Source organism: Schistocerca serialis, chromosome 5, assembly GCF_023864345.2.
Source record: "Schistocerca serialis cubense isolate TAMUIC-IGC-003099 chromosome 5, iqSchSeri2.2, whole genome shotgun sequence".
NCBI classification, from domain to species: Eukaryota; Metazoa; Arthropoda; class Insecta; order Orthoptera; family Acrididae; genus Schistocerca; species Schistocerca serialis.
Genome location: NC_064642.1, coordinates 663,464,804 through 663,486,819, shown reverse-complemented (window position 1 = coordinate 663,486,819; position 22,016 = coordinate 663,464,804). Strand labels below are relative to the sequence as shown.

At 44.4% G+C, this 22,016-nt stretch overlaps 1 protein-coding gene and 1 pseudogene across 1 annotated transcript in view; one reads left to right on the top strand and one right to left on the bottom strand.

Annotated features, from left to right (window-relative positions):
• Nucleotides 1-22,016, top strand: part of LOC126482163 (V-set and immunoglobulin domain-containing protein 1-like) — a 730,649-nt gene that overhangs the window by 33,965 nt on the left and 674,668 nt on the right. The gene's annotated exons all lie outside the window — the stretch shown is intronic.
• LOC126482429 (5S ribosomal RNA) lies at nucleotides 13,288-13,405 on the bottom strand (annotated as a pseudogene).

Here is a 22,016-nt window from a genome sequence, read left to right as displayed (position 1 = left end):
TTGTGTTACCTTCAGTATAGTTTATACGGGAAGGCAACAATAAGCTCTTAGGCCATAATCAACCGTTTCACGTAAATCTTATTTGTATAAGCAAGACTACTGTAGGGAAAAATTGGGTATTGGCAAATATTACGCCATTTTACTTTTAGAACGCTTCTTAAAGGTCGACATTATATCTTCTCTGGTCTCTAATTAATAAGAGACATGAAGAATCTGTGGGGCTATTTTTGCATCCTATTCTCAACTTAACTCCTTAAAATAATTTATTTCATCATCCATGTAAAATAAAGCGACTCCTCTGTTTATATAAACTTCTATGGAGAGAGGTTTGGCTTCAGCATGTCAACATTATTTCCAGTGATACCAACCTATTTATGTGTCTGTCACTACTTTGCTTAAACCCTTTCTTACAGTTACTATATATTGAGAGGGAAACTAAGCCGCACGGAGTGGCCGCGTGGTTCAGGGCACCATGTCACGGTTTGCGCGGCCCCTCTCTCGGGCATGTGTGTGTGTGTGTGTGTGTGTGTGTGTGTGTGTGTGTGTGTGTGTGTGTGTGTGTGTTGTTCTTAGCATAAGTTCGTTTAAGTTAACTTAAGTAATATGTAAGCCTAGGGACCGATGACCTCAGCAGTTTGGTCCCTTAGGTATCCACCCGCACTAGTAGTCTTAGAAAACTTAGAACAATGAATAGGAAATAAGTGTATGTAGTTTACTAAAGTAAGAAAGTGGAGGCACACTACTTAGAGGGTAGGCCGTGGCGGCTGGCGCTAGGATGCTCCACCTGCATCGCTTATATCGATATTCGGATGTCCTGCTATCTTTAGCTGCTCCTCCGCCTGTTTTCCGGGTGAGCGTGTGACGAGTGAGTCTGAGGTCGGCGTTCAACAAGCCAACTTGTACTGAAAACAAGCCCTCGTCCTTAACAGTGGTGCATGGGTCTCGCCGCCCTTGTCTTTCGGAGTGCGCCGGATGTACGGTGCCGATCACTGGGCGCCTTGACGTGCAGAACTGTGTTGGATCCGTCGCCTCACGCTGAAAAGCTTCCGAGCTCGTAATCTGCAAGCTCCAAGTTACCTATGACTTTTATTCTGTCTTCCACTAAGAAGATTGTTGAAACTTATGGTGGCATAGGTAGCTGTCGGAGATTGTTCTGAATTTGGTTCCACAGCGGCTATTTTTAAGGAGACTTATGTTCCACCTTCCGTTTCCGTTTATCCGTGGAGTGTGTTCGTTTAAGCGGTTTTCATGCAAATTTTAACTTGTTTTAGCGCATATTGCGAGCTTTCGGTCTGGCTGCGGTTTTGTACGTGCCCGGCAGCTGTAGAGTTGATGGTTTAATCATTTGTCACGGCAGCATTTGGTATATTTATTTAATGTTGAAAGGGCCTTAAGGCAACTGGAAATGATCTCTAAAGTTTCCCGCTAACTTACTGGGAGACGGGTAATGTTGGAGCATTGCTCCGTAAGAATGTGGGGTTGCGCTTATTATTTATTCCAGTGTGGCTGTGATTTCACCTTGTTTTCATTGCAATCTACTTGTTCTGCAGGCCGTTTGTTAAGACTGCTAGTTCCCTGGCGTCGACAGGGTTATAAATTGTCAGGACCGGTCATTGTGATGCCGGTAGGATTATATATGAATATATACTGCCTGATATGTGACTCTGTGCTCAAGCCGTGCGCAGTGAACGCTTGTGTTGTCTGCCGGCCTTTGCGTTATTGCTTCCAAACACTGCTATGGGCCTTGACGCAGCTCCCTAAAGTTAAGCGCAATTTGGGAATCATGCTGAGTCATTATGTCCGTTAGTTAAGTGAGGCCTCACTGTTATAATATGAGCGTTTCTGTAAGTTATTTTACTGGTTAAGTTATTAGTAGCATTTCTTATTTAACAACTATTTTAATCATTCGTGTATCTTTAATGATCATGCAACTTGTTATTATTTCTGTGTGCAACCTTCATCTGGGCAGTTCAATTTTATTAAGCTTTGGGATTTCTTGTTGTTTATGAAGTTGTGGTATTGTGTGGCTGTGTAACTTTAGTTGGAAGTGTATAATGTTATTAGTCTTTTGAGACATGGTTAAACAAGAACGATTGTTTGTGATTATTCACCGTATCTACCATCAGTGATTGAGGGTTGCGGACGCAAATAAATATGATTCTTACTCCTGTTTATGTAATTCAATTAAAGTGAAGCTTTGTATATTGCATCAGTAAGTCTACAATAAAATTTGTTTTGAGTCAAATTAAAATCGTGAAACAATCACAAGCGTGTCTATTACCAGTGATCCCAGGCTTGCTATTTCCTTTATATAATTGTGGTGCTATTGTAATTCTGATTTGCTAATGAATTGGGTAGGACCACGTTTCAGAGGGTTCTCTTTGGAACAAGTTATTTAAATTCATTTTCTAAAGATATCAAGAGTAAGATACTATCCAGTGTAATGAGAATATCTAGTTTCCTTTTTTTCTTGGAAAAATGAGTAATGTTAAGTTAGCAAAAGGGAGTCATTTAAGATCTTATTAGTCTCATAACTAATATTATAAAATTGTAAAAATGTAGACTCAGTAACTGTTCTAACAAGGGGAGGCAACGACGCTAGGTTCACGGATTTACTTCAAACTTTGTACACCTTTGATAGGCCATTAAAACAATGTAATATTCAAGTAGTAAGATGCATTACTCCGGCAATTCCTAGAAAATCGTAAGAGAAGTTTTACGCGTCTATTATGTAACGGATGTATCTGTGCGTAGGTGCCGAATGTCGGATCATGGTCAAGTGGTTAGCGTTCGAGCTTCGTAAGACGAACGATTGTTGACGTCTCCATTAAAATCAGGTCTGATACTTCGACGCTGCCACCAACGTGAGGAAGTGTTCCACCATCCCCTCCGTCGACCATTACATGTTGGCCACATCACGGCACCTTTAGGACTTCCTCGTCGATTACAGTTCCTTTCAGGACAGTCTGCTGGAGACGAGGCTGCCCACAATACAGTGGCAGAGAATGTCGTTGTAGTATGTAGCGGTGAACGGCAAATTCTCAAACCGTCAACGGCTGCACTCTATTCACCTGACCGACACCTCGATATGCCCCAACTGTGCGCTCATCGACTCCGAGGAGCATCGTATGATTTGTGGCAAGGCAATCGACTGTTGATTCTAACGAGGAAAATGCAGGCCCTTTTCACTGCGTACTGCCCACAGGGTGATGAAAGCTCACGATCTACGGTTCCCGGACAAGGTATACCTTCTCACCGACAGGACGAACGTCGTAATCTGAATAAAGGGGATGGAGACATATTATCCGCATCGTACTGATGACAAGGACGCCGTAGGCTTCTGCTACGTACAGCAAGAGCAATAAGTGATCTTGGGGCAACACGTTAAATACAGAACATATTTTCAAATCATTGGGGTTCGCCATTCACGGACCCTCCGGATAGCCGCGATGTTCCGGGAGTGAGAAGTGAAATGACAAGATAGAGTGATGTACTAGGGGGACTAGACATCGTTATTTAGTGAGAAGCAGATCTGGCCAACTGGATCACAGCAGGGTCCCGTTTTTCTTCTGTTAGTGAATTCTTTAAATGTAGACGGCGTTGGGAGCCGTTTTACTTTTCGCTGTGTTGAGAGACACCTTAACTTTCTGTATGTTTTATTTTGCTTCAATAAAAGATAAAAAAATCTATGAAAACATGAAATAAAATTTTTTAATAATTATAAAAAAATCATTTCATTTCTCGGACCACATCCACAGGAATGGGAGGTAGGAGACATTGTGGCCAAGCATCGGGTTGCGGCTCCTGCCCATTCTGCCTCCGCCAACGTATGATCTGATCCCTTAAAGCTCTAGCAAATAAAAAAAAGTAAGTAAGAAGAATTGTGTGTGAGGCGACAACTCCACTCCCCTTCATACCTTCATTTTTGTAGCACAAGTGTAAACTCTGTGATATTCAAAAAATTTGCACCTATGCCAGTCGTTATTGCTACATTAGCAACGCATCACCGCTATGGAGGTTAACTGCGAAATGGGGCCTGCCTCTGTGTGTGCTGCTCGAAGCGTCCAGGTACATAGTAGATCTGCGTATCTTACCAGAGTGCATGTATACGGGATATCACATACAACGACAAGCATACATGTTCAAGAAACGCTATGAGTTTCTTCATTTACTTGTCGATAGTTATAAATGTGTTTGTTCTAATAACTGAAATTAATTAAAATAGCGTGTAGCCAAATAACTAAAACTTCATTCAAATACACTTCTTTTTTTTTAATTATATTACCTCTCAAAGTCATATATAATAAATAATACGCCAAGTGATGAGAAAATAGAGATTAAAAATTACGATTCAGGGGGACGGGGTCGAACCCTCGCTTCATACACGTTTAATTTATCTAGCTCTAGCGCGAACCATTTCTTTAATCTCATTTCGTCCGTTATTTTTCGCTGCGTTTGTGCGAGGTGGACGTCCCATAACAACCGTTCAACTCCATCAGTGATCCATTCACTCAATTTTTTTTTATTACAGGGGGGCAGCACAGCCTCTGACCGATCACGCTGAGCTACCGTGCCGGCTGACATTTGGCCACCATAAATTATAATTTGTAGTATCTACTCACAGGTACGTCATTTGCGTAACAGACGTGTAAAACTTCTCCTGCGATTTTCTTTTTCTTCTTCTTCTTCTTCTTCTTCTACTACTACTACTAGCATAGTACTACCACTTCTGGATCGATACTTACAGGAATGTGCCTTATACTGCATCCACTATGGTGCTGCTGTCCACACTACAGCAAGAAATCCAAACAGACAGCATTCAGTCTTTGCTTGCATCTGGGAACTGCCATCAACGCTCAGCGGTCTCACCTCTTTAACTGGAGTACAACGACCACCTGCATCTCAGCCCAATCCATGCGACACAGTGTTCAGTATTGGTACAAGCGTCCTTCTTATGGCATCGAGTCCTGTTGCCTATGCTTGCTCCATTTCAAAGTGAAACAGAAAAAGAGTCTATCGCCGGCCGTGGCGGCCGAGCGGATCTAGACGTTTCAGTCTGGAACCGCGCGACCCCTACGGTCGCAGGTTCGAATCCTGCCTCGGGCATGGATGTGTGTGATGTCCTTAGGTTAGTTAGGTTTAAGTAGTTCTAAGTTCTAGGGGGCTGATGGCCTCAGAGGTGAAGTCCCATAGTGCCCAGAGCCATTTGAACGATTTTTTGAAGAGTCTATCAGATTAAGGAGCAGATACAGGTCCTACGGGAACGAGGACCGTCAACTTGAAGCCAGCTTTAAGATAGCTGTCTAGTCACCTCTTTCTGAAGCTCCGCCGGAGCTATAAGATGTCACAAGATTGGCTTTCAAAGGCACTGGCTGGCATCATTCGCATCGTCAGCGTACAGACTGTTCTTGCGTCCTGAATATGTGCAGTTGTTCTGTAATGCCTGTCACTACGCTGGCAGGGGCTTCTGATCTATGATGTCTATATGTTGATTAAAGCAGGAACAGGTCGTTGCCCCTATGAAAGCCATGGTGCAACACTAATATATGCAGTGAGAGAGGCAGCCTAGTCGAGTCGAGTGACAGAGCGCAAATACCTGGACAGCGGAAACCGTTTCGATGAAAGACTGGCCACGATAGGTGCAGTGGCACAGTGACCTGGAGTTTCTCTCTCCGACGCTTGAAGGGATCTTTTAACTTTCATGTGAACAAGAATGTTACTGCTTCATTGAGTGAGATCTGTAGCCACAGATTAGACGAAAAATATCGACCATAATAATTAACAGTAAACTACTTCATCAAAATTATGCACATGATGCACTTGTATTTCGTCTTTCACAATATTTTCTACTCATGAATGTTTGGTATTTCATGTAACTTGATGTCGGCTCTTGAAAATGTGAATTAACTGTTTGACCCTTATTGTTCTATTGATGCAAGGATCTATGGCGAAGATTTATAGCTCATCATGCCGCGCGGCGTGGCCGCGTGGTTTGAGGCGCCATGTCGCGGATTGCACGACCCCTCCCACCGGAGGTTCGAGTCCTCCCTCGGGCATGGGTGTGTGTGTTTTGTTCTTAGAATAATTTAGTTTGAGTTAGCGTAAGTAGTGTGTAAGTCTATGACCGATGACCTAAGCAGTTTGGTCCTTTAGGGATTAACCCCACCCCCTATAGCGCATACAGTCATCCTCAATGACCATCTTTAAATTACAGGAGCAATGATAGCCCATTTGAATATCTTGAAACCAATAAACACATTTTTCTGTATGGAAGTTGTAATAACACTATTGGACGAATCATTTCGACTCTGAGTACCCTCATGGAGTGTGATCTTGACGAGTTTTGAATGGCGGTAGACTCTGTATACATGGGCTCTTCTCACATTTGCAACTCCCGCAACACATTTTATTCGTGAAAAGTACTGTTTGGTGCACTAGCTGATTTACCTGTCTCAAATGTTTCTCTGTTGTACATAAATTAATTTTCAGCACATTCATTACGATATAGTATTTATAAGTTACACACACTCTAATTACATGTTACTCGTATTGCTAGTGAGTAACAATCCTATTTCAATTTAGCGCGAAAGGGAAACATCTGTTAAATCCCGCTCTAAGCTGAAATTTTTTAAATGAACACACCACCATTTGGCTACATTGTTCTTAATTTAATTACGACCCAGGATTCGGCCTTTTAAGCTATTTTCAACTGACTGAGTTTATATAACTAACACACATTGCAGTACATCAGGATTAAAATCTGCCATAAATTAAGCTGATACATATCGGCAGAGCGGCGAGTTGGGTGATTGTCTTTGAACCGTCAATTTAGTTTCAAAATTTTTTTCTTAAAGAATTTATTTTATTTACTAGCGATTCATCAAGAACATTAACACATTTAATCACACTAGGTGAGCGTGGAAGTAGTTGCCAGGATGTAACTCATGAAAATTGAAATTGCTTTTAATAAATGTGAATTTTATTCCTAAAAGCTTTTTCAAAAACAGATTTAAAATTATAAGCAGAAAAGCACACTCGCAATATCAAGTTACAGTTTTATTTAGAGGCAGAAAGAGCAATATTAACAGTATGAGCCTTCGGGCTGAGAAGCATGCCTGCTTCCTTTCAACACGGCCGCAGTCATGACCGCTCACAACAACCTCTGAAAGAGTCCACTGGTGCAAATCTGCAACACACCAGATTACTTTATACTAAAACAAATTTAACAACTCACACAAACACGTAAACTATACACCCCGTAAGAGGGATGGAAATGGTACAACACGCAAATTATTTGCCACCGAAAGACAATTTTTTCTTTTTTTTTTTAAGGGCTCTTACGGTGGAGGGATGGCAACCTTATTACCTAAAATGACTATTTAAATAAAACCTATGAAATGAAGACACATAAAATGTACAACATGGTCTACATTACACATATACCGCCACGCAAGATGATAGGCGAGATAAAAACATATTTCAGGAATTCGGCCTTTACCTTAAGCAATAAATTCGTTAACACCGAATCCGAAAAACATGACAGAGGCAGCTATTAACGTACAGCAGACCGACAAACAGACAGACACTAACTGCGTAACAAATGCGGACGGGAGACAGACGAGCAAGCTGGGGACGAGACACTGACCAAGAAAACAAGTAGAAGTTAACAAGTAAATGAAACAACATATCATGAAACACTTACCTTCTAATAAACTGCGATGTCTGGCGAAGACCTGTCGCAGCACCCTCAAAACGCTCTCCTGAACCGTCCGCTGTCAGCCGCTTCAACGGACGCAGTAAGGCGCGCCTATCTCCCGTCTCACGGCGTCGCAACTAGTACCGGCCAGACTGATGTCGTGGTTTCGCTCCTGTTGCTCTCGTGTCGGCCGCGAAGCCACTACGCCTCGCTATACGACGCGTCCACTGGACTCACGTGGCCACCTCACATGCGCCGACGCTCCAGGCGGACAAGTCATCTGGTGTCTCAGTGCGCGACCGACCAACCGATCGATCCAACCGCCAATGAACATTGCCTGAGCAAACTCGAGCAGACTGGCAGCCTAACACATACTAGCACTCCGGACGACAGATAGACACTGATTGGCCCACATTGACCCGGCTGACCAACTACCCAGACTCGCCCCCTCGTGCCGGCTTTAAAGTTTGATCCGAACGACAGACATACTACAACTCCGAACGACGGACAAACACTAACTGCCGCACACTGACCCGGCTGACCAACTGACCAGACTCGCCGAGACTGACAGACTGCCCAGCTGCCACTGGCGAGTTTTTTTTTTTCTTTCTCCTTTATTGTATTTCGATTCCCCCCTAAGGGGGCGGGCTGGCAGCAGCTTATTACGCTGCTCTGCAGCCTATAGACTTTTTTTTAAAACGTAACGACAAGTTTACAAATAATAAAAGCAAGCGATAAAACGGGGACTTAAAATGTAAAATGGCGGAAATTTGTGGAAAGTTAAAACATAAAGCAAAGGGTTCGCAAAGCGATTGAAATACACAGGATGCAGACAGGTAACATGGTAGACAGACAAAAAACATGGCGACGGTCTGGTTTCTGTTCGCAAGAGATATAAAATCACACCCAGCGACAGTATGATGGCCGTTCGCAATACTTCGGAAAAGACATACAACACTGAAATGGTTCAAATGGCTCTGAGCACTATGGGCCTTAACATCTATGGTCATCAGTCCCCTAGAACTTAGAACTACTTAAACCTAACTAACCTAAGGACATCACACAACACCCAGCCATCACGAGGCAGAGAAAATCTCTGACCCCGCCGGGAATCGAACCTGGGAACCTGGGCGCGGGAAGCGAGAACGCTACTGCACGACCACGAGCTGCGGGCTACAACACTGAACACTCACTGTAAACACTGCACTAAAATGTCGGCTCAAAGAGGACACAACATAGTCTAGGGCAGATGGGGGTAAGGGAGGGGGGGGGGGGGTGGAACTGGACAGATGAGGGTGAAAACAAAGAGGGAGGAAAGCAAAAACGAAAGGGGGAGGGGGACCAAAGGAGGGAGAGGACTCATAAGGGGGGAAGGGGCAGTGCAGACGCGAGAGGGAATGGGAAAAGGCAGAGGAGGGAAATGCAAAGGGACTCGGGGGAGAGAAGGGTGGCAGAGAGAGGGTAGGTGGGGAAAAAAGAGGATGGAAGGGAGGGAGAGGGAGCCCAAGAAAAGGATGGAGGAAAGGAGGGGGGGTGAGGATAAGAGTTAATAGGAGGGATAAATGGTGGGAGAGAGGGCATCATCAGGGAATGGAGTTGATGGAAGCCACCTTGGGAAAAAAGATGAAGGGTGTAGAGATGGAGGGTAGGAGGGACACAACAGTAAAGACGTGGCAGGGGGCGGGGATGGGAGAGGAGAGGAACAACCAGGGGGTGAGGGGGATCAAGTCGGCGGGAGGTGTAGAGTATGTGGGTATGTGCGAGGAATAGGAGCAGATGGGCGAAAGGAATGAGGTCATAGAGGATCCACATGGGGAAAGGGAGACATATACAGAAGGCGAGGCAGAGTGCATGACACTCAAGGATCTGGAGGGACTTATAGAATTTGGGGGGGGGGGGGGCAGATATCCAGGTGAGACTGGCATAATAGAGGATAGGACGGATGGAGGATTTGTAGGTGTGGAGGATGGTAGAGGGGTGCAATCTCCAAGTCCAGCCAGGAGTTTGAGGAGTCGGAGGCAGTTGTGGGCTTTGGATTGGATGGAGCGGAGATGAGGGATCCAGGTGAGGTGACAGTCAATGGTGAGGCCAAGGTAGGTGAGGGTGGGGGTGAGGCGGACAGGACGGGCGCAGACAGTAAGGGAGAAATACAGGAGCCGGAAGGAGCGCGTGGTATGACCTACGATGATTGCCTGGGTCTTGGAAGGATTGATTTTCAGGAGCCACTGGTTACACCATACAGCAAAAACGTCAAGGTGATTCTGGAGAAGGCGTTGGGACCGTTGGAGGGTAGGAGTGAGGGCGAGGAATGGGGTGTCATTGGCATATTGCAAGAGGTGTACTGGAGGGGGGGAGGGGTTGGGGCATATCTGCCATGTACAGGAGGTAGGGGAGAGGGGAGAGGACAGAGCCCTGAAGCTCACCGGCAGTGGGGTAGAAGGTGTGGGAATTGGCATTAGGGATGTAACATAGGAGGGGCGGCGGGAGAGGAAGGAGGCCATCAGACAGATGCAGTTGACAGGAAGGGCGCAGGTTTGGAGTTTAAACAGGAGACCGGGATGCCACTGGCGAGCTTATAGCGCCCCTTAAGTGCACTTGAACAGGCAACCTTTCCCCTTTCACACCAGAGGGAGACACCAAAGCTGCGATTGCCACAGCAGCGCCACCGCCAGAAACGGAAGGCGATTGTTTTACACTACGCACTGCGGCGCGCTCTTCAAAAGCAAATTTTTACCACGGCTCAGTTTTTTCCTGTGTTTTACTCGTAATATATTGAATTTTCTGAGTCTCGATCCGGCACACAGTTTTAATCTGTCAGGAAGTTTCGTATCAGCGCACACTCCGCTGCAGAGTGAAAATATCATTCTGGAAACATCCCCCAGGCTGTGTCTAAGCCATGTCTCCGCAGTATCCTTTCCTCCAAGAGTGCTCGTTCTACAAGGTTCGCAGAAGAGCTTCTGTGAAGTTTGGAGGGTAGCAGACGAAGTACTGGCAGAATCGAAGCTGTGTGGAGGTCTCGTGAGTCATGCTTGGGCAACACAGATGGTGCCGGCACGGTAGCTCAGCGTGTTCGGTCAGAGAGCTGCGTGCTCTCTGTAATAAAAGAACTGAGACAAGGAATCAACGATCTACTTGAACGGATGTCTTGTGACGTCCACCCAGACCAAACGCAACGAACTATATCGAACAAAATAAAAGAAGAAGAAAAAAAGATTGTAGACCACTTGCCCGCCAAAGGCAAAGGTCCCGAGTTCAAGTCTCGGTCCGGCACACAGTTTTATTCTGTCAGGAAGTTCCATATTAAATTTTGTTTATGTTTTCTGTTTAACGGGCTTCGTCCCGCAGTTTTGTAAGCGTGAATTCGTTCAGTCTGTGGCGCGGTGGTTTCTCATTTGTTTTGTTATTTAATACGGTCATAGGTTCATTTAGTGAGTGAGTCAGTCAGGTCACAGTCAGGCCACATCAGCAGAGTGGCAAGTTCAGTGTTTATGTGTTCCTGTCTTTTCCTCACTGAATTTGCTTTTAATTTCGTTCATATTTCCGTTAAAGACGTTTAAGTTCGCATTTTGTAAGTGTAAGTTTTCATTTCTTCTGAACAGCAAGCTCACTAAAGCATGAGCGTCCACTGGTAAGACATCAGGACGGTTGAAAGTGCATATCTAGGATTTGTCTGCTTTTATAGTTTACTTTTTCATTTAATCTTAGTTTAATTTTTCAGTCTTACTAGGATGGGAACGATATGTAAATGCTTTGCGTGGACACAAGAAGAACTGGTGACAGTTTACGAACGCCTGAAAAGCGCTTTTGGCTTTGGTCAGTTACCTTCAGCCTGCTGCCTCGGCACGTAGCGGTGGTGGAGAGTCTGGCACGTGTCATGGGACATTTCAGGTGTGCTGGTTACGTCCGAGGGGTATGCTACTGAGGTACCTCCTAGTGTACCTGACGCAGTGGATCCGCCCCCACAGCAGTGGAGACTGATCGTCTGGCCTCGTTCATGAACTCTGTGGTCAGTTGGTCGTTCCTTAAGCAGGGTCCGAGCAGGCACACATCTGGAGGGGTTTCTTAGTCATCAGGAGCTCCAAAGTTAGGCACGCTATGAAGTCCCTTAGGCAGAGAGCGTTCAGGGCTGGAAAGGAAACCAACGTGCTCTCGGCATGTCTCTCGGGGGGCCTCATGCAAGATGTGGAGGTGGCCTTGCCTGCCGCTATCGAGCGTACAGGGTCTAATCGTCAGCAAGTTGTGACTGACACCGGCACCGACAATACCTGTTACGTGGTTTCTGATGCCATCCTCACTTCGTACAGGCACCTGGCGGAAGCGATTAAGACTGCTGGCCTAACATGTGTGTGTAAGCAAAGCTCACAGTTTGCAGCATTGTTCCCAGAGTTGATCAGCGTCCTTTGATCTGGATCCAAGTGGAAGGTCTCCACCAAAGGATTCGTCGACTTTGTGACGGTCTTGGTTGCAGATTTCTAGATCTGTACTACCGGATGGGGATTTGTAGGAAGCAACTATTCGGGTGTGTGAAGTTCACATGAGGTTCTCTTTTTAAGCTAGGAGTAGACTGAGGTACTCAGATGAACACTCGCCAGTCGATACGCAGCAAGGGAAGCCACACCGAGTTCATAAAAAAGACACCTCGACTGTCAAAATTTTATCAGTAAACATCGAAGTATTCGCAACGAATTTCCGAATTTACTGCCTACCACGAAACATCTCGCACTCAGATGGTTCTTGGGGCCGAGACTAGGCTGAAACCGAAATGGAAAGCTTTGAGATACTCATATTTAGTGAGTCATGGTACGTACATCGGAAAGACAGAGGCCACAGGAGGATAAAAGTTCTTTGTAATTGACAAAAATAGTGTCTCTACTGAGGTCGACGTTCAGAGTTACAGCGAATTTACCTGGTCGCATATAACAGGTCTAGGTGACACCATGTTAATTGTTGGATGTTTTTACGCGTCACCCGCTTCCTCTGTGACAGTTTTAGAGTCGTTCAAAGAATGCTTATGGCCAGTAGCACGTAAATACCCAGATCGTATATTGCTAGTTGGAGGTGACTTTCACCTACCACGTGTAGATTCATTGCAGGGGGTACAAAAGTCATGTGGAACACTTTTGAATACGTTTTCCGAAGACTGTCTTGACCAGTTAGTTCGGCAGCCCACACCCAATGGAAATATCTTAGACCTTGTAGCTGCAAATACGCTGGACCTTATCGACAACTTCAACATAGAAACGGAAATTAGCGATCATGATGTCATTATAGTAACTATGGTAAGAATGCTAGGAAAGTATTTCTGATAGAAAAGAAGATAAGCAGTTGTTAGCTCTCACTCACATAATGAACTGACATCACTTAGTTTCAGTAAGATGGAGGTAGAGGAATTAGCACTCCGTCTTCAGGCCACAAGTGGCCCATCGGGACCATCCGACCGCCGTGTCATCCTCAGGTGAGGATGCGGATAGGAGGGGCGTGTGGTCAGCTCACCGCTCTCCCGGTCGTTACGATGGTTTTTCTTTGACCGGAGCAGCTACTATTCGGTAGCTCCTCAATTGGCATCACGAGGCTGAGTGCACCCCGAAAAATGGCAACAGCACTTGGCGGCCTGGATGGTGACCCACGCAAGTGCCGGCCACGCCCGACAGCGCTTAACTTCGGTGATCTCACGGGAACCGGTGTATCCACTGCGGCAAGGCCGTTGCCTAGAGGAATGACGGGCAAAATTTAAGAAGAGTGTAAACTGTGATCTAGAGAATTATATTGCTAGTAACTGGATAAACGGCGAAAAAGACTCACCAGTTTCATAACGAGATTCAGAAATTAGTGAGGAAGCAGAGCTCTTTGCACTCTCAGTCCAAAAGAGAACCCATAAATGACGACGAGCAAAGATTATTAGCGATTCTTGCTTCCGTGTAAAGGTCTACAAGCGAAGCATACAACTGCTACCACCGCCATTACTTAGCAATAGATCTGGCAGAGAACCCGAGACCTGGCAGAGACCCAAGATCTGGCAGAGATCAGTCTGGTGTGGAAACTGAAAATTGCGAAACGAAAGCTAAAATTTTAAATATCACGCTCAATAAATTGTTCACGTAGGAAATCGTACAAACATACCGTCGTTTGACCACCGAACAGACTCTCGTGCGGACGGTATAGTGATAAGCAGTCCTAGCGTAGAGCAACAACTGAAGTAGTTGAAAACAAATAAATCACGAGCTCCCGGTGGAATCCCAGGTCGGTTTTCCAAAGAGTACTCCACGGCGTTGGCCCCTTATGTAGCTTGCGCTTGTCGTAAATCTCTCGCACAGCGCGAAGTCCCAAGCGACTGGAAAAAAAGCGCTTGTGACTCCTTAGTATAAGAAGTGCGAAAGGACGGACCCGCAAAATTACATACAAATATCGCTAACATCGGTTTGCTGAAGAGTCATTGAACACATTCTCAGTTCGAACACAATATTTTTTCTTGAGACCCTATGTCCACGAATCAGCATGGTTTAATAAAGCATCTCACGTGCGAAACTCAGCTTTAGCTTTTCTCGCATGCTGTACTAGGAACTATGCTTGCAGGGCAACAGGAAGATTCCATATTTGTAGATTTAACACAGTGCCCCATTGCAGGCTATTAACGAAGGTACGAGCAGACCCAGTATGTTGTCCTCAGCTTGAGCTTTTCTCACATGATATAATAGGAACTGTGAATTCAGGGCAACAGAGAGACTCCCCATTGCGGGCTATTAACGAAGGTACGAGCACATGGAATTGGTTTACAGATATGGGAGTAGGTCGAAGACTTCTTAAATTATAGAACCCAGTATGTTGTCCTTGATGGAGAATGTTCATCAGAGACAAGGGTATCGTCAGTAATCTCCCAGGAATGTGTGATAGGAACACTGTTATTCTTTATATGCATAAATGATTTGGCGACACAGTTGGCAGCATTCTGCGGTTGTTTGCTGATGAAGCTGTGATGTACGGTAAGGTGCCGACGTTGAAAGACTGTAGGAGGATGCAAGATGACTTAGACAAAATTTCTCGTTGGTATGATGAATGGCAGCTACCTCTTAATGTAGAATATGTAAGTTAATGTGGATAAGTAGGAAACACGGGGCGTAACGTTTCAAAAGCGATATGAAATGGAATGATCGTGTGAGGATTGTAGTAGGAAAGTCGACCTCGGTTTATTGGGAGAACTGTAGGAAGGTTTGGTTTACCTGTAAAGGAGACCGCTTATAGGACGCTAATGCCAATGTTCTTTAGTACTGCTCGAGCGTTTGGGATCCGTACCAGGATATATTAAAGAAGACATGGAGGCAATTCAGGGGGGCGTGCTGTTGCTGGTAGGTTCGAACAACACGCAAGTGTTAGGAATGCTTCGGGAAATCAAATGGGTGTCTCTGGAGGGAAGACGACATTCTTTTGAGGAACATTACTGAGAAAATTTAGAGAACTGGCATTTAAAGACGACTATCAAACGATTTTGTTGCCTCCCACATACAATGCACATAGGGACCACGATTGTAAGGTTCAAGAAATTAGGGCTCATCCGGAGGCACGTAGATAGTCGTTTCTCCGTCGTTCGCTTTACGAGTGTAACAGGAAAGGAAATGATTGGTAGTGCAAACCCTCCACCACGCATCATAGGGTGGATTGGGGAGTATCGATGTAGATGTAGACTTCTGTGCTACGAATGTAATCAATTTTTAATTGAAAAAGCCGTCTAAATCAACGGAAGGTAAACTATTTTCGCTGATCGTAGTGGAGGTGATGTAGATCTTTAGATCGAATAACAAACAGTCTCGACTTTATACTGACTTCCATGAACCAGAAATTTTTCTGGTTTATAATCAAATAAATCAGTCGCCCCGGAGCCTTTGTCTTCATCCTTAATAACAATTTAAGTTTCAATTTAAAGTGTGGTTTTCATTTTTACCCGACAGTTTGTGTTAGAAAACTTTTTTTGTTTTGAAACGCGTCGTGGAAATAAATAAAACGGTGACTGGTGACAGTAAACTTGTTGTTTCATTTAAACTAATTTTTGTTTGAATGTACGCGGAAAATTTCTCTGAGCAAATGACTTTGTGTTGACTGAGGAACAAGATGACCGATGAACAATGAAGGTTGCTGTTCCTTCCATTGTTCTGGTAAGGACGTTATTGTTCTTCTAGCAATGTCGTAGAATACACAGGCTAAAGAGAGATAATATTTTATTACACTTTGGATAACAGCTCAGTATTACGCTTGCTTCGTCACTAAGTACTTATTTGACCTCTCTTTTCTCCCTCTATCACGTAACAGTTTATATCAATATTTAACTTTGTTACGAGCGTGTGTTGTTAGAATATAAATGTTTCAGTGATGTATAAACGTGATCATATCTATATATAACACAATAATTATGTTCTAATTTAGAATATGTTCTTTTTCTTCTCTTGTCCTTAAATCGCCTAATAAAGCTTATACCAATCAGTAACAGCAGTGTCCCATCGTGTTGGTATTTCAGCGACTTTGATGCCATTTCTTAGGTGTCATGATCACAGCTCTCACCTTAGTTGTCACAGCCGGCACTCTAATTTTTGGGGATAAATCATGTCGACTGTTGAAAAGGAGAATCCTAAGCCTCATTGACTAGTCTAGAAATTTTTCAGCGTGCTTGCATCAGGGACCCACCTTTACTGCCTAACAACTTAGTAACAATTTCCCTGAATTTCATTCAAGCCTCGTCTCACTGAGATACATTTGTGATTTTCATTCGAAGTTAGACTGGAAAACCATTGTACGAATGTAAGGTCCAACACACACATTCCCTTTCGGTTCTCGTAGTTGTCGCAGGCATACTTCAAAAACTATTCATCCTTAAGTCTTCCACAACATTACAATAAGGGGGAACGTAATTTGTAATGACGATAAAATAATGTTTCTCTGATCCAGGAGTTCCTTGCTCAAAAACAGGAAGAGTTCTTTGTCTCTTGCTGTTTTTGCCCGAGACCGTATTATGAACACTGGAGTCATTCACATTTGGGCTTATGATAACCCACGTATCACAACTGGGAGGGCAAAACAGCAGACTTTACCGCTAACGTTTGGGCAGGTGTCAGTGATCGGTTGATAGTGCCACACATTCTACCTGCCGAATTACTGCTGGTGTGTACCTTCACTCCCTGTAACACAAGCTAATCGACTAGTTGGATGATATTCTTTATGCCGAAAGATTGGATATGTGGTACATGCATAATAATGCATCTGCGCGCATTATGGTGCCTAATCTGGAATACGTAACACGAATCATCGACAACAAGTGTGTGGTCCATAGCTGGCTATCAAAATGGCCTCCCACTTTTCACGATTTGGGCTTTCTGTATGAGGATATTTAAAGGCTTTAGCCCTATTGACAGTATAGATGAACTCTAGGAACACACTGTGTGTGGTTGTTAAGGTATTCGGAACATGCCTACGACTTTTGAACCTATACGTGTATCTATGAGGAGACGTGTTGAAACCTGGACGGTGACCCTGTGGATCGCTTCTTGTAATACGTTTTCCCTCTGTTGCGTATCTGCAACTTGGGCACTTGGGTATTGTTGTATTCTGCACAGACATAGCACAATAAATTGGGGAAAGTGTTGCTTCTCGGACTTATGTTTACTAGGGATACTTGCTTCTTTCAGTGTCCTGTACTCTGGACCGCCCGGTTAGCCATACGATCTAACGCACTGCTTTCCGGGCGGGAAGGCGTGTCGGTCCCCGGCACGAATCAGCGCGGCGAACTGGTGCCGAGGTCCGGTGTGCCGGTCAGTCTGTGGATGGTTTTTAAGGCGGTTTTCCATCCACCTCGGTTAATATGGACTGATTCCCCTTATTCCGTCTCAGTTACACTATGTCAGCGATTGCTGCGCAAACACTTTCTCCACGTACGCGTACACCATAATTACTCTACCACGTCAATATTGGTGTTACACTCGCCTGGTGCGAGACGTTCCCGAGGGGTCCACTGGGTGCCGAACCGCACAATAACCCTGGGTTCGGTATGGGACGGCGGTGGGATGAGTGGACTGCTGTAGCCTGTTGTGGGGTTGTGTACCACTGCGGGCTACGGTGGGGAAGAAGCTTCTCCGTCATTTCTAGGTCCCCAGTTCTATACAATACGGTACAGTCGTGTACTCTCCCGATTTGTTTGTACATAGAACATTCACACACCCCGTATAACCAAATTCACAACACTTCCTTTTAATATTGAATGTTGGGTATATTCAACTAGTAAGTCGAACAGATTTTGTATCGTGTTAGGATTAAGAACACTAGAAATCACAAAAGGAAGCCAGCTTCATAAAAAAGCGGTTGGCCTGTGTAAGTTGTGACGAATCTTTTAATTGACTTCATGTATTATTAAAGTGCGGTTAGAGAGGCCCAGCTTCGTGGAGGGCATCTGCAGCACGACTGGGAGAACACCAATTATTATTCTTTTGCCGCTGCCATACGTCTCAGCCCAGACTTGCCACATATTTGAGGCTTCACTGTCGAGATTCTACTTTAGCTCTGCACGGAGATCAATATCACAGACACATATGGGGGTAGAGTTGCGTTCAGTACGGAATGCAGTTTCATTATACAGCAAACCATGATCACAAAGGCCGATCATTCGCCCTCGCTCGTAACTTCATTGTACGCTTCCCTTTGGCGTCGGCGAGGCGTATTGATGCCTCAAATACCGTTTACTGCTGTCAGGCACAGATACACGTTATTCTCCACAGTGTGCTGCTACAGCGACTACCAAGACGCTTCTCACATATATACTTGTTGTAACACTGTTTTCAAACATTTAAAGGACTGTAAAGTTTCTAATTTTAGTGTTTCTTTACATCGTACTGTTAGCCAATTAGAACTTCTGAGCCTTATGTAAGTGGTCTAGCAGATGTACAACAGTAAATACACAAATTTGACGCTACGAGCTTTCCCAAAATGTGGTTCACTACATGTGATAAGAACACACAATTACACAAATTCGTATGTTTTCAGGCCAATCCTAGAACTGAATGTCAAATGTCGTACATTTTCTCTAATACATGTGCCAGACAGTTCCAAATACCCTCTGTAGCAAAATACTGAAAGCAGTGTACTTTACATTACGAATAACTGCGCCGCTTCTGTCGAACAGACATGTCAAATGGTTCAAATGGCTCTAAGCACTATGGGACTTTACATCTGAGGTCATCAGTCCCCTAGCCATAGCACTAGTTAAACCTAACTAACCTAAGGACATCAGACACATCCATGCTCGAGGCAGGATTCGAATCTGCGACCGTAGCAATCAGCACGGTTCCGGACTGAAGCACCTATATCCGCTCGGCCACCCCGGCCAGCTAACAGACTTGTCGTTCTAAAGATATCTGAAGAGTGTAGAACCAAATCTGAGGGACGTAATATGATACTTTGTTTTGAATGAGTTCTAATATTTCTAAACTGTAGACAAAAAATACCACATAAAGGAAACGAAGCCCAATTGGCATAAAGGTTCATTTGTTTCCATGGTGTTATGGCGAGGACAAGTTTTGTGCTGCTTATACCAGGATATGCATGGGACTACAAATCCACTGTAGTTATTTGGTAATGTCATCGAAGAGTATAAGAGACTTCTCCTACTTGTTTCATCGTTACACAAGTGTGTAGCAGAGACTGGTGTAAAAGTATCGATTACTTCAACGCCAGCCACAGCGAAATGGAAGTCGGGTGTGCTTCCAATTAGGACGACGGGATGTTTTCTTAGGGCATTTGCTTCACAGTCAGTGATAGCATTACGTAAATGCTTGGAAGCATGGTATACATCACATATCAGATAACGCAAATAACGCTTTTCACAGCCAAAAACAGCCTGGCTTCTGTGAACATCTACATCTACATTTATACTCGGCAAGCCACCCAACGGTGTGTGGCGGAGTGCACTTTACATGCCACTGTCATTACCTCCCTCTCCTGTTCCTGTCGCGTATGGCTCGCGGAAAGAACGACTGCCGGAAAGCCTCCGTGCGCGCTCGAATCTCTCGAATTCCACATTCGTGATCTCCTAGGGAGGTATAAGTACGGGGAAGCATTATATTTGATACCTCATCCAGAAAAGCACCCTCTCGAAACCTGGACAGCAAGCTACTCCGCGATGCAAAACGCCTCTCTTGCAGAGTCTACCACTTGAGTTTATTAAACATCTCCGTAACGCTATCACGGTTATTAAATAAACCTGTGACGAAACGCACCGCTCTTCTTTGGATCTTCTCTATCTCGTCTGTTAACCCGACCTGATACGGATCGCACACTGATGAGCAATACTCAAGTATAGGTCGAACGAGTGTTTTGTAAGCTTCTTCCTTTGTTGATGGACTACGTTTTAAAAGGACTCTACCAATGAATCTCAACCTGGCACCCGCCTTACCCACAATTAATTTTATATGATCATTCCACTTCAAATCGTTCCGTACACATACTCCCAGATATTTTACAGATGTAACTGCTACCATTGATCATATAATCATACAATTAAGGATCCTTCTTTTATGTATTCGCAATACATTACATTTGTCTATGTTAAGGGTCAGTTGCCACTCCCTGCACCAAGTGCCCATCCGCTGCAGATCTTCCTGCATTTCGCTGCAATTTTCTAATGCTGCCATTTCTCTGTATACTACAGCACCATCCGCAAAAAGCCACATGGAACTTCCGACACTATCTACTAGGTCATTTATATATATTTTGAAAAGTAATGGTCCCATAACACTCCCCTGTGGCACGCCAGAGGCTACTTTAACGTCTGTAGACGTCTCTCCATTGTGAACAACATACTGTGTTCAGTTTTCTAAAAACTCTTCTATTCAGCCACACAGCTGGTCTGATATTCTGTAGGCTCTTACTCTCTTTACCAAGTGACCGTGCGGAACCGTATCAAACGCCGTTCGGAAATCAAGGAAAATGGCATCTACCTGGGAGCCTGTATCTAATATTTTCTGGGTCTCATGAACAAATAAAGCGACATGGGTCTCACACGATAACTGTTTCCGGAATCCATGTTGATTCCTACAGAGTAGATTCTGGGTTTTCAGAAATGACATGATACGCGAGCAAAAAACATGTTCTAAAAATCTACAACAGATCGATGTCAGAGATATAGGTCTACAGTTTTGCGCGTCTGCTCGACGACCCTTCTTGAAAACTGGACCTACCTGTGCTCCTTTCCTATCATTTGGAACCTTCCGTTCCTCTAGAGACTTGCGGTACACGGCTGTTAGAAGGGGGGCAAGTTCTTTCGTGTACTCTGTGTAGAGTCGAATTGGTATCCCGTTAGGTCCAGTGGACTTTCCTCTGTTGAGTGATTTCAGTCGCTTTTCTATTCCTTGGACACTTATTTCGATGTCAGCTGTTTTTTCGTTCGTGCGAAGGTTTAGAGAAGGAACTGCAGTGCCGTCTTCCACTGTGAAACAGCTTTGGAAAAAGGTGTTTAGTATTTCAGCTTTACTGGTGTCATCCTCTGTTTCAATCTCATTATAATCCCAGAGTGTCTGGATATGCTGTTTCGATCCACTTACTGATTTAACGTAAGACAAGAACTTCCTAGGATTTTCTGTCAAGTCGGTACATAGAATTTTACTTTCGAATTCACTGAACGCTTCATGCGTAGCCCTCCTTACGCTAACTTTGACATCGTTTAGCTTCTGTTTGTCTGAGAGGTTTTGGCTGCGTTTAGTAGTTTCCTAACTTTCTTGTTGAACCACGGCGGGTTTTTGCCATCCCTCACAGTTTTACTCGGAACGTACCTGTCAAAAACGCATTTTATGATTGCCTTGAACTTTTTCCATAAACACTCAACATTGTCAGTGTCGGAACAGAAATTTTCGTTTTGATCCGTTAGGTAGTCTGAAATATGCCTCCTATTACTCTTGCCAAACAGATTAACCTTCCTCCCTTTTTTTAATATTCCTATGTACTTCCATATTCAGGGATGCTGCCAGGGCCTCATGGTGACTGATTCCCAGTTCTGCTCTTCCAGAGTCGAAAAGTTCGGGTCTGTTTGTTATCAGTAGGTTCAAGACGTTATCTCCACGAGTCGGTTCTCTGTTTAATTGCTCGAGGTAATTTTCGGATAGTGCACTCAGTATAATGTCAATCGATGCTCTGTTCTTACCACCCGTCCTAAACATCTGAGTGTCCCAATCTACATCTGGTAAATTGAAATCTCCACCTAAGACTATAACATGCTGAGGAAATTTAAGCGAAATGTATTCCAGATTTTCTCTGCGTTCCTTTTAGTAATGATGCATGGCATTCAATACAT